Raw genomic sequence first — 13439 nt, 5'->3', positions numbered from 1 at the left:
TTCCTTTCTTTGCCTCTCCTTCATCTTACCCCACTTCCTCACAAACATTATTATCTTCCTATGATTATCATCCCCCCTCTCTTCTCCACCTCTCACCCTTTACATCTCATATCCCTACTTCTCCAATTCTGTTCTTTTACTCTTCATACACAATCAATATCATTTCTCACAAACCATTATTAGCCACTTTGGTCTCTGTCTAACACTTAAACACTTAAATCACTCTCTCCCTACTCCCTTTTAAACCTCTCACTCTCAAATAAATATCCTTAATTTGTATAACTCCCATTGTATTCTCTGTACCCCACTTTCCCAGCATGACAGATATTTAACTTATTTACCTCTTGCATTACCTCATAATTTCCTTCCCAAATCACATATTTCCCCATGTATGCAATGTTCTAACAATCTGCACTTTACACCTGTTCGGGTTCCTCTTTATTGCTTTTCCAAAAATATCCTCTGCCCCTTTTTTTTTATCCTCCAACAGCATTAAGCAGTTTCAACCTTTTCTATTTAACCCCTAGTAGGTTTTAAATAAAACACTAAATTCATGTGCAATTTCCCACAATATAATTTTTCAGCTATATTTTATCTTCCATTCTTACAAAAACATGATTTTATAACCTTTACATCCCTTCTCTTATTTAGTGTTCTACACATATATTAATAATACAATAAGTAATGATACTGCCTTGCAGGTTTACTTTATATAAAAATCACATATTAATAGAGGACATGGCACAACAAAGACATTGGGATGCCTCTTTGTATGCAGTTGAACAGTAAGCTACTGTGCATGTGACATCCCAGGCTGTTGGGCTTATTATGACATTACATGTTATTTTACATTCTTTAGGTCAGTTTACTAGTGCTTTGCATTCTGAGTTTGCACCAGTCCAGCAAATAATGTATAGGTATATATATTGAGATGACGATTGTGATGGCAGGTCAGATAGAAACTGGTTTATCTAATCTGCCCACACACTTTTCATGTCATTCATTTACATTGAATTTATAAGATAGGCTTTTACAAATTCCAAGTACGCATAAAATCCCTACGTATTTTGTTCTGCCATCTCTGCTGGATAGCTATTCACGTTATCTACTGAGAAAGTATAGTAGAATATTCTAGCTCAGGGGTAGGCAACCTTTGGCACTCCAGATGTTGTGGACTACATCCCTCATAATGCTCTTACACCCACAATGCTGGAAAAGCATCATGGGAGGTGTAGTCCAAAACATCTGCAGTGCAGAAAGGTTGCGTATGCCTGCTTCTAGCTTTTCCTTAGTGTAGCAGGGCACAAACCCATTTCCTAATAAATATGGGCAGAGAGATCTTTAGTTTTGTTAATGCATTGTAGTCTCAAAACCTTTTATTTCCCAGCTTTTATTATTATTTTTTTGTTTATTACAGATCTGTTTTCCTTAATATGGTAAAATATGGCAGTAGCAGTGTGGAAAAATCCAAGAGCCTTTCATCTCCCTTGTTTAATAGATTACCAGAATTTTTCTTTTCCATTGCATGGAAGCATATCAGAACCATTTTACGTCAAGAATGGGTGAGTCCGAGAACGTGTGTTATACCAAAATATATATATATATTTAATGGGAATTGATTCATTCCAAAAGTCTTACCTTCGTATCATTGGCCTGCTGTTTAAGAACAAACAATATAGGGGTTAATACACTAAACAGCAAATCATGATGAACTGATAACGGAATTACTGGATAAAAAAATAAAGGTACACTCCAGGCACCAATACAACTTGAATGTATTTGAGAGATTTTATCATACTATGTTGTTTTTTTTTTGTTTTTTTTTTGCTTGTTCAGCACTTTATAGATTTTGGAGAATCATCCCCAAACACACTTTATAGTGTTTGCATTAAAATCTTAATTCAATGCACTACAAATCACTATTTAATCAATAAACCCTTTAGTCCTCAAAAACGAATAATGTTACAAATCTAATTGTAAGTAACATTTCTCTCTTAAAGGGGAATTAACATGCATTAGCACACACTCGGAGATTTAAGCTGATTGATAGGTGATTAATTGGTGTAACTATTACCCAACTTGATTGCAGTCATTTTATTGATGTGGGAGTGATAAAAGGCTGATGCTGCCATGAATAGAATCTGAGACTCTGAGATTTAAATAGGTCCTGCCATTGTTTTCACTAATCAGCAGAGCTAAAAAAATGGTTTTATAAACCCTCAGACAAGTTGTTTTGTCTTTTTAGAAGTTTAATTGCACATTGAGGTTGTTGCCAGCTTCTGATGTTATGGAAATTAATTCCTAAACAGAGGATTTAGCACACGGCAAGCGTGAAGGATCCCAGGGATTTTACTGTCCTAATAATGAAAATTTTCTTAACAGAATGAACGCCAGGCAGTTGAACCTGTAGTGTAAAAATCAACTTACCTTAAAGGGACACAACAGGCATCAACACTAGTTTAATGCATTTGATTAATATGCTGTGTTTCTTAGCATGCTCAAAAATGTAAATTTTTTGCATTGTGATATATGATGTATTCAAAGTATTTGGGGGAGATTTAACCCCTTAAGGACTAAACTTCTGGAATAAAAGGGAATCATGACATGTCACACATGTCATGTGTCCTTAAGGGGTTAAAGGTACACTCCAGGCACAAATACAACTTAAATGTATGTGAGAGATTTTGACATACTATGTTGTATTGGTTTTTTTTTTGTTTTTGTTTTTTTGCTTGTTCAGCACTTTATAGATTTTGGAGAATCGCCCCCAAACACACTTTATAGTTTTTGCATTAAAAAAAAGTCTATGTTTTGCAGTATGCTGCACCGTAAGCCTGCCTCCTTAGCCACGCCCCCTCACTCCAGAAAAAAAACTTCCTATGATAAGACAGGAAAAACACAACCACAAACAGTGAGAGTGGGAGGGACAACTAGCAGGTAAGTGAAGGTTTAATTAAAATGGCCACTTCATAAAATGGCCAATATTTATATCACTAACAAATCCCACCCCCAACTAACCAACTGTCACTTAATTTTAATTGGTTGTTATGCCTATATCCTGACCATGTAAATGCACATTCCCTTATCTTCGCTGTTCCATTGTCTACATATCAGGCTTAGTTAATTTCTAGATAAGAATGATTGGAGTCATATCCCAAATAAGCTGTTTAACAAGTGGCTACATCACTAGCTCATTACATTACTTGTATATTTTACCTCCTATCAGCTTCAGGCAGAATTTTACAGAGCATGGTAGGAGTTTTAGTCCAGTAAAATGAAGTGGTTATGGTGATTACAGCGACTCTTTAAAGTCCCTAGAGCTCGAATGGCTACCATTGGTAAATTCCAACAGATTGATTTAAATAGCACAACCAAACTGATATCTTAAACAGTTACAGATCTAGATTTATTGGAAACATTTAAAAACAGGCTGATCAAAGAAAAATACAACACAAGTAGAGTATTAGAAAACTGGACATATTTGCTTGATTTTTTTATTTTTGTCAATTTTGTGAATAATATTAATTTTGAGACATGTTATTGGTATCTGAGGAGGTGAATCATATTGGGTGTCATTAGCATTCCAGAACAGCATCCAGAAAAAAGAATGGATGCACAAATCCTGTCCCCACTAGATCAATTGAAGCTCATCTGATTATCATTGCAATTTTGTATATGGTTTAGAAATGAAGAAAGAGCAAACCAAACTTAAGCTTATCAACATACAAAGCAAACCAAATTTAGATTTGCATCACTTTCCGTTTGACAAAGGAAATGTTTGCCATTTTCTTTCCCAACCTCTTGCATGCACTGACTAACTTTCATTTCTGTATTGCAAAATCAGATTCAGCCCATAAATCCCCATTATGTCCCCAAGCAATGAAGACTCTGAGCACACAGAGTACAGTACAGGATTTATGTACACACTGCAATACCACCCTGTTGAAGGTAGTGAAGTATAGGCGCACAGTGTAAATTTTTTTTTTTCCCAATTACAGATATTATTTTTACATAATGCTGACATTTATATTCAGCTACATTTCCATAAGTGCCGTCAGGTTGCTCACAAATAACCATAAATATTGTATATATCTATTTTTATTAATCTGTTTTTGTTACACATTTGCATTACTTTTGGTGACAAATGTAAAGGCTTGGCCTGCAGTTGTGGGAGGGGCATGTTACCCTATTTAAACCCCCCTACTCACCTTCCTCCGCCCCTTAAATTTTTAGCGACTCGCATGTCCCCACCCTCCACTCCCTCTCTATACTTTCATTACACCTCATGGGTGTGCCCTCTTTTATTACAGGCCTACCACGACGTCGGTTCCGGCACACCCCAACCGACTTATTTCCCCTTTAACCCTTATTTTGCTACTCACACAAATATATTGCCGCCTCAAAATCTGCTGCAAAACATGGTAGATCGTATAATTTCACAAACTTTATACACTTGTAATACTTCTGGAAATGAAAAAGAAACAAGAATTGTAAAATTTTATAAAGTAAAATTTTCTGTTAAACTTGAACAAAAACCTGTAGTAAAAATGGCATTTCTCTGTGCAAAATGCATGTTTTTTGCAAATTGCAACAGCAGAACAGATGTTTGGTGTGGTTTTACTAACTGTATAACTCTGTTATTTTTCATTCTAGTGACAATTATGAGGGCTGCATTCTCAAAAATGATTCCATATACTCTCTAAACCTATACATACAATTCATCCTGTGTAAAAGATGAAGATATAAATAAAAACTTAAAATTCTGCATGTATGCATTTTTAATTGTCTTAGGTATTCTTGAATAGCAATTGATGCTAGAAATTCAATTTATATCATGTTTTTGAGGTACTTATACATTTCATATTTCAAATAAACGTTATACTTATTTTTTTCTAATAAAAGCATGTGTTATTGAGGGCTTAAGTTCGCTCACACCTTTTCCATTTAAGCACTTCAGACAGGGAGTTGTGAGTGAGTTGCCAATCAATTTGCAAAATCCAGGCCAAAACAGCTAAATGGAAAAAAAAAAAAAAAAGACATAAGAATAATCTGCATGTTTAGTGAACAAGCCCTTAAAGCTGAACTGTCATCATCTGGGGACTTTGCATAATTTGCAACGACCCCCACTAATGACATTGCTGCTGGGGGTCCGGTGGCCGTGGGGGCCTTTGAAAGGTTAGTTCTACTTATTGGAATGTGGTTTCAGTTCAGCTCCTGGTGCTTTAGCCAACATCACTGATCTACCATCTTCTGGTTGTTCCTTCACCTGCCAGGAGCTAATATGACTGCTGTTCTGTCTGAGAGGTCTACGGAGGATCCTGCAAGACTGTGGAATCCTCCATAGACAGAGCCAATTTCCCTACATTGACATTTCTTGATGGTGGTAGTTCCGCCCAGTGTCAGTAAGTGTCAGGCGTAGGAAAAATACTGCGACAAGTAGTCATCTGAGTATTTCTCTTTAATGGGTTGGAAATTCATCTTAATGAAATACTAATTTTGTAAGGGGGGGCTGCTTATAGTGCCGTATTAATATAAGTTAATGTTTCAGCTAAGTCCCCCTAAAAATATACTGCCGTAAAAAAACAGCTTAATGTGCTGTACGGGAATCGAGCCATGAGTTGTGTGAGAGACTGTACCCAGTTTTAACATTATTCTCTAAATATAATGCAACCACACAACAATCACAAGCACAGCATTTAAATGAGTCATATACATTTAAATCAGAATACTATGTTGTTATGCATGAAGAAGGACAATGCAGAACCCTGATATTAAGTTTAAGCTTTTGTAAAACCTGGAGACTATGACACATGACATATATTCTGTATTAACCCTCCAAATGCAGTATGCATAGAACACTGGGCATTGCTCAATCCCCTGGCTACCAAAGTGTTAAACACAAATCTAATATGAGATGGATTGTTACACCAACAGTCATTATTTATTAATGCTGAATTCTGGAAAACTGAATTCCTTTTCATGTCTTTGTGGGTGTGAATGAGTAGCACAGCTGGACTATTCTTATACCAAGTATAAGGGAGGTCTAGGTTGCAGTTTTGAATTCAGCTGCTTTTGAAAGCGGAACTACAGATGAAATGCACATTTTGTTAAAACATGAGTGATAAAACATGTTTAACTCCACAACTCCCAGTCTTAGAGAAGCCTGACGCCTCCTTTAATTGAGGCCACTAGCAGGGTTATTCACGAGAGAGAGAACTAAAAGTGAATTGAAAGTGAAGTTCACATTTAAGTCCAAAATAACTGAACTAGAAGCATAGATGATTTAGAGAGTTTTTCCAGTTTGGCAATTTTTTTAAATCAATTTTTATCTATCACTTTCAGTTCTCAATTTAGTGAATAACCCAGATAGAGAATGTGTACTATAGAGATAATGTCTACACTGCTCTACAGGACACATATTGTTTGTATAAGTCATGTAGTAAAATGTTAAGCCACATCACACTAGTTTGGCATGTTAAGGGTTATAAGAATGAGTAGCAGGGTTGCACAATTCAAAGTGAATTTAAAATTTAAATGGATACTCCACTGCCTAAATACAAAATAAATAAAAATCACTGTTTATTAGATATACCCCAAATTAAAACGTACATGCATTTAATTATGCATGTTTTATTGGGGTTATGTCCAAAAATAGCTTGGAAAAGCTGCAGATCTTGTACAATGCAGCTCAATGAGAAGTCTTTGCAAGGCAGGTGCTCTGTGCAATTGCTGCCTCTTAAGATTAGCTCCACTGAGCTCACCAAACCAGAAAGGAAAATAACCTGTTATCTGCTTGAAAGCCAGGGGGGTGTACCAAGGTTAATTTATAAAAGTAAACATTTTTGATTGAAATCTTTTTGTAAAATGAAAAAAAGAGGACACTCTTCATACATAAAGCTTTTCAGCAAACTAAAGTGCTTTATGGAGTGTCACTTTAGGACCAGAGTAGTTAGAATGAAAGCAGACTTGGATAATTTCTCCAGATCAGCTATTTTTAACTTAAATTAATACACAAATATGTATCTCTGCACCCCTTAAATAGGATAAAAGCTCACCGGCAGACCCACGCAGCGCTGGCCCCTTCCTCGATCCTCCTCTTTGGCTGAGATCAAAGCATTGGATTGGCTGAGATTGTCAGTTCTAATGAGCTCTGCCAAGGAGGCTAGACAGGGGCAGAGCCAAATGTCTCTCTGGCCAATCAGCAGCTCCTCGTAGAGAGAGTTCAGTGTCTCCATGAAAAGTCAGTGTTTACATTAAAGGGACACTATAGTCACCAGAACAACTACAGCTTAATGTATTTTCATGTAAACACTGTCTTTTCAAGGACACCTAGGGACACCTCCATTGGCCACTTCTCAGATGTGTACAGCAATAAACTGCATGAAGGTGCCTCTGCATGGAGACGCTGAACCTCATAGAGATGCATTGATTCAGTGCGTCTCCTTGCCGATTTCGGGCAACCCAACGCTTTCCCTATGGGGAACCATTGGATTGGCCAAAATCATTTAATTCTGATGATGTCAGCATGGAGGCGGATTAGGGTGGGGTCTGAAAATAAGGTAAGTTTTCCTACTTTTTAAAGTGCCTAAGGGAGGGGACGACAACAAGCCACCAAGCCACCTAAAAGGTGGTTTTGGTTTTAACACTATAGGGTCAGGAATACACTTTGTCTTCCTGATCCTGTAGTGTTCCTTTAAAAAGCCTGCAGGGACATGCTATACCGGGATAGGCAACCTTTGACACTCCAGATGTTGTGGACTACATCCCCCATATCCCACACATAATGCTAGCAAAGCATCATGGGAGGTGTAGTCCAAAACATCTGCAGTGCCGAAAGTTGCATATGCATGTGCTATACTAACCAGAACAGCTACGTGAGGCTGTAGTTGTTCTGGTGATGATAGTGTCTCTTTAAATTTTGAACTAAGCTTGAATTTTCACTTTACTAGATAACCCTGTATATTTTAAATGAAATCAAACCAATCTGGGGAAATCCTTCTTGAAATGTTTTAATCTAGTTAAACGTGTTAATGCTCCCTAGAGTCAGGTAAATCCATATTTTATTGGTTCTTTTGGTGACAGGTGTCTAATAGGAAAGTATTTCCTCTGTTTTATTAACAATTGAATATTGATAATTGAGCAAACTAGGCATTTTCAACAATAACAAACATAAGCTTGGCAATAGTTTTCCCCACAATTACAGAATTTGTGCAGCTGTTTGTGGTTTATTTAACAGTGCTGGATATATACATATATATATATATATATATATAAACATATATATATGTCAGGCCCAGACTGGCCATCGGGCATACCGGGCAAATGCCTGGTGGGCCGCGATGGCCATAGGCCATAGGCCGAGGCCGGCAGGGGAGATCACAGGATCTCCCCGGCCGGCCCATGCAGGGTCGACACTATCAGAGCGCTTGCCCTGCTGTGTGCCTTCGAGGGCTGGTGGGGAGATCACCGGCCCACAGGCACTGTAACGCTGGCTGGGTAGGGAGGTAGAGGAGGAGCCGGTGGAGCTCTACCCTGCAGCTCCGCTGGGTTCCTCCCGGTCAGAGCATTGCCGCAGTAGAGTTCACTCACAACTAGGACCACCAGGGACTGCAGAACGGCCCCCCTCCATGGCAGCACACCCCCCCTCCCAGGCTAAAGGTAAGAAGAGGTATGAAATTTATTTATTTTAATTAAAAAAAACAACCATATTTAATATATTTATATCTTGCCCCTCCCACACACACAATCCCTCCAGACATATTCACACACACACACACACACACACACAGCACACACACAGCACACACACACACTAACAGCACACTCACTAACAGCACCCTCAGACATACACAGCACCATCAGACACACACACAGCCCACTCACACTAACAGCACACATATACACACACACACAGCACACTCACACACACAGCATCCTCAGACACACACAGCACCATCAGACACACACTAACAACACACTCACACACACACAGCACACACACTAGCGGAGCACACACACACACACAGCACACTCACACTAACAGCATACACATACACACACACAGCACACTCACATTCATAGCACCCTCAGACACACACAGCACACTCACACTAACAGCACACTCACACTAACAGCACACTCACATTAACAGCACACTCACACTAACAGCACACGCACACTTACACACACAGCACACACGCACACAGCACCCTCACGCGCACACAAAGCACCCTCAGACAAACACACAGCACACTCACACACACATCACCTTCACACACACCCCCGCATCATACTCTCACTAATAGCACACTTACCCACACAGCACCCTCACACACAACACCCACACACACACAGACACACACAACACCCTCAGACACACAAAGCACCATCAGACACACACAGCACACTCACACTAACAGCAATTTCAGACACACACAGCACCCTCACACATACACACACAGCACACTCGCATACACAGCACTATCACACACACACAGCACCCTCACACACACACAGCAGCCTCAGACACACATAGTACCCTCAGACATACACAGAACCCTCAGAACCACACAGCACCATCAGACACACACAGCACCCTCACACACACACATAATATATAAAATAACCCTGTGAGTTAACAGACAAAGAAAATTAGACACATAGAAAGTAATGGCAGATAAGAAAACCCTCACACACACTGCACCCCTCTTACACACACACTGCACCCCTCACACACACACACACTGCACCCTCACACATACACACAGCACACCCAACACACTGCGACCCTTACACATACAATACATACAACTATATACACATACATACACACACACATACATATATATACACATATATACACACTACAGCACCCCTCACACTGCACCACTACACACATTACGCTCCAGATACATGCTAGATCCCTTACCCAACTCTGGATCATCTAATCTACACACACACACACACACACACACACACACACACACACAGACACACATACTCACAGTAGTTCCCTATATACACTCTGAATGCTCTATACACACTCTGGGTCCTTTACACACTAGATCACCTATACACACACACACACACTGCACCACCTACACACGCTACATTCCTGACATACAAACTCTGGGTCTCCTATGCACACACTACATTCCTTGTTAGCAAACACATACTACATTCTCTAAACACACATTCTATACAACCCTTACACACACTACAGCCCGTATGCACACACTCGCTACATCCCCAATACACACTATGCCCCCTATACAAACACTCTCTACAGCCGCTAGCCACACATATTACACAACACACAAATTAAATCAAACTATTTACACAATACCACACCACAATCAGCTCACTCAACACATGCACAATCCCACAAGCAGGCTCCAAACACATGCACAATATGCTTTCCTGGCCCTTTTGTCCTCTGGTATCCCACTTATGGAGACACCAGAGACAAGTTAAAAGCAAACACAGCGCAAGCATGTGTGGCGAAACCAACTTCGCCACTGTGGGCTGGAGAAGCCTGGCTGCTAGCCTCCTGCCCGCTGACTATGGCCCCTGGACATATTGCACTTTAAAGACTATATTTGGGCATGTACTAATTTATATTGCTGCTACTGGCCCTTTAAAATCAGCGATGGACATTTTGGGACTACTGTCCCTTTAAGACTGTGAAGCATATCCTATTGTACTGCCTGTATATTGTATATGTATTTATGTATGCAGTTAACCTGGGTTATATATATATGCAGCCTTCATCTGATTGTTCGGTAGAATCCCTCCATTCCTTGTATTGAGGAAACTACCGAACAACCAGACCACCCAGGACTAAGTGTGCCTCCAATTACCGTTTGCAACAATGTTGCAAACGGGTAATTGGCAATCAGTGCAGTGTGGTCTTTGTCCTCTGGGTGGCCGCCATTCAGGAAACCAACACGTGGCGGCGGCCATCTTTAACTACCGAACAGCGGTGTTTTGCCGTCGAGTGTCTGGAACTGAAATCGGGCACTTGACTAGGCAAACACCGCTGAGACCTCCATACTTCCAGAAATTCGTATAGAAACTACCGAATGACCCGCCGTTCGGTAGAAAGAACCCCACAAACAAGGGAATTCATTCAAACCCTCTCCAGGCTCTATAACACAGGCAATTCGTCTGTTTTCATTCCCTTGTTTGTGACCGACCGCAGGGCCAAAATGCATGGAACTATTTTCGGATACTTTACCCATGCGGTCGGTCAATACTTTAAAGTCCCATAACTCCTGAACCATTTATCCGAATGGGCTGATTCTTGCATATGTTGTCCCCCTGAATAAGGGCTATCAGGGGATACCTGTTTTGGAGGTGTAGCATATGTATTTGGGGTACATCCAGGAATTGGGGAAAAAGGTGTACAGTATAATTGTGTTAAGTGTTAATCTAAGGGGAGGAAATGTGTGGGAGGTACATCCATGTGATTGGTTAATTTCATCCTCCCCCTGGGAGTGTCCTGTATGTACTTGTTGGTAATAAAAGCCAGACTGGGTGTCCCAGTCTTGAGTTCCTGCTTAACCCTCAAAACGAAGTGTCGTCTCGTTCTTGGGGGGGATTGGATTGTAAGCTGACTGCCAAGAGTGTAAGCCGATTGTATGCTTTTCTTGTTCAGCTGTTCCAGTTCGGAGTGTTATTTCGTATCCAGATCGGGAGTGTGGTGTTCTGCAGTAGCTGTGCCTGTATCCAGAAAAGGGGATTATCGCCTAAACGGATTTTTCCCCTTTCATGCTGAAACGGTCCGTTACAATTGGTGGCAAGCGGCGGGATCGTTCCTACAACCAGAGGGACAGCTACAGACAACACCATTCCTGGATTACAAAGTGAGGGCAACGCCAGTACCCGTACAGCGCCCCTATCTACAAGGAACCAACTGCAGCAGAGCAAGCATGACACCCAGCTACACTCAAGAGGCGTATGACAGAGAGGTCACCGCGGTGCTGGCTATATGCGGACCCAACCTCTCAGAGGATCTAATACAGCGTGTGAAGAAAGCAGTGCGAGAGTACTTGCCGCGGGAATCAGAGTGGGCCAGGGGGTTTGCAGACCTCCCTCCCCAGCGGCAATGTGTGCCCCAGGGAGCTGATGGTGTCGTCCATTCTCCCCAGCAGCCGTGTGTGTCCAAGGGAGCCGAAGGTGCAGTCCTTCCTCCCCAGCGGCAGGCTGAGTTACAGGGGGCAGAGGTTGTTGTTCCTGCCCCCCAGCAGCAAAGTGATATGCCAAGAAGGCAGTGTGAAGTGAAGGGAGAGGAGAGCAGCGTCCTCCCTCCCCAGCGGCAATGTGTGCCCCAGGGAGCTGATGGTGTCGTCCATCCTCCCCAGCAGCCGTGTGTGTCCAAGGGAGCCGAAGGTGCAGTCCTTCCTCCCCAGCGGCAGGCTGAGTTACAGGGGGCAGAGGTTGTTGTTCCTGCCCCCCAGCAGCAAAGTGATATGCCAAGAAGGCAGTGTGAAGTGAAGGGAGAGGAGAGCATCGTCCTCCCTCCCCAGCGGCAATGTGTGCCCCAGGGAGCTGATGGTGTCGTCCATCCTCCCCAGCAGCCGTGTGTGTCCAAGGGAGCCGAAGGTGCAGTCCTTCCTCCCCAGCGGCAGGCTGAGTTACAGGGGGCAGAGGTTGTTGTTCCTGCCCCCCAGCAGCAAAGTGATATGCCAAGAAGGCAGTGTGAAGCGAAGGGAGAGGAGAGCAGCGTCCTCCCTCCCCAGCGGCAGTGTGTGCCCCAGGGAGCTGATGGTGTCGTCCATCCTCCCCAGCGGCAGTGTGTCCTGCAGGGAGCAGAGACAGTCAGTCTCGCACCCCAGCAGCCGGACAAGAGAATGAAAGGGGAGACAGCTGGTCCCCCTTTCCACCAGCAGAGAGAGTGGCAGGGAGAGGAGCCTGCTAACCCCCCTCCCCAGCGGCAGTTTACCGTCCAGAGAGAGGAGCTTGTTACACCCTCTCTCCAGCGGCAGCCTAACCCACCAAGGGGAGATGTTAAGCCCCACATCTGTGCAGATGGGACCGTAGTCTCTGCACTTACAGCACAAGGGATAGGGACGGTCGGTCCTGTCCCCCAGCCACAGAGCGATATATCTAAAGGGGAGACAGTCGGTCTCCAGCAGCCAGGCTCCCACCAGACTACTCCCGTGGTAGTGCTGGCAACAGGACAGAGTACCGCTGGTCTCTGCCCCCTCAGCAACCCACCAAGGCAGCCTATCAGTCTCTCACTCAGCCGTGGGGAGGCACCTGAACTTGGACAAAATTCTCCCTCACCCAGGTGTGGTAACTGTTTATTATGGGTGGGCTGCTCTACTACTTCTGTTCTGTGGGTGGGTTGCTGGACTAACCAGGGCACTGACCGGCAGGAGGTCAGATACCCTGTTAGTCTAATTGGTAAAGGGGAGAATTGTGGCGAAACCAACTTC

The sequence above is a fragment of the Pelobates fuscus genome, chromosome 3 (genome assembly GCF_036172605.1).
Source record: "Pelobates fuscus isolate aPelFus1 chromosome 3, aPelFus1.pri, whole genome shotgun sequence".
NCBI lineage: Eukaryota > Metazoa > Chordata > Amphibia > Anura > Pelobatidae > Pelobates > Pelobates fuscus.
The sequence above is the reverse complement of the archived record's forward strand: the minus strand, read 5'-3'. Positions refer to the sequence as shown.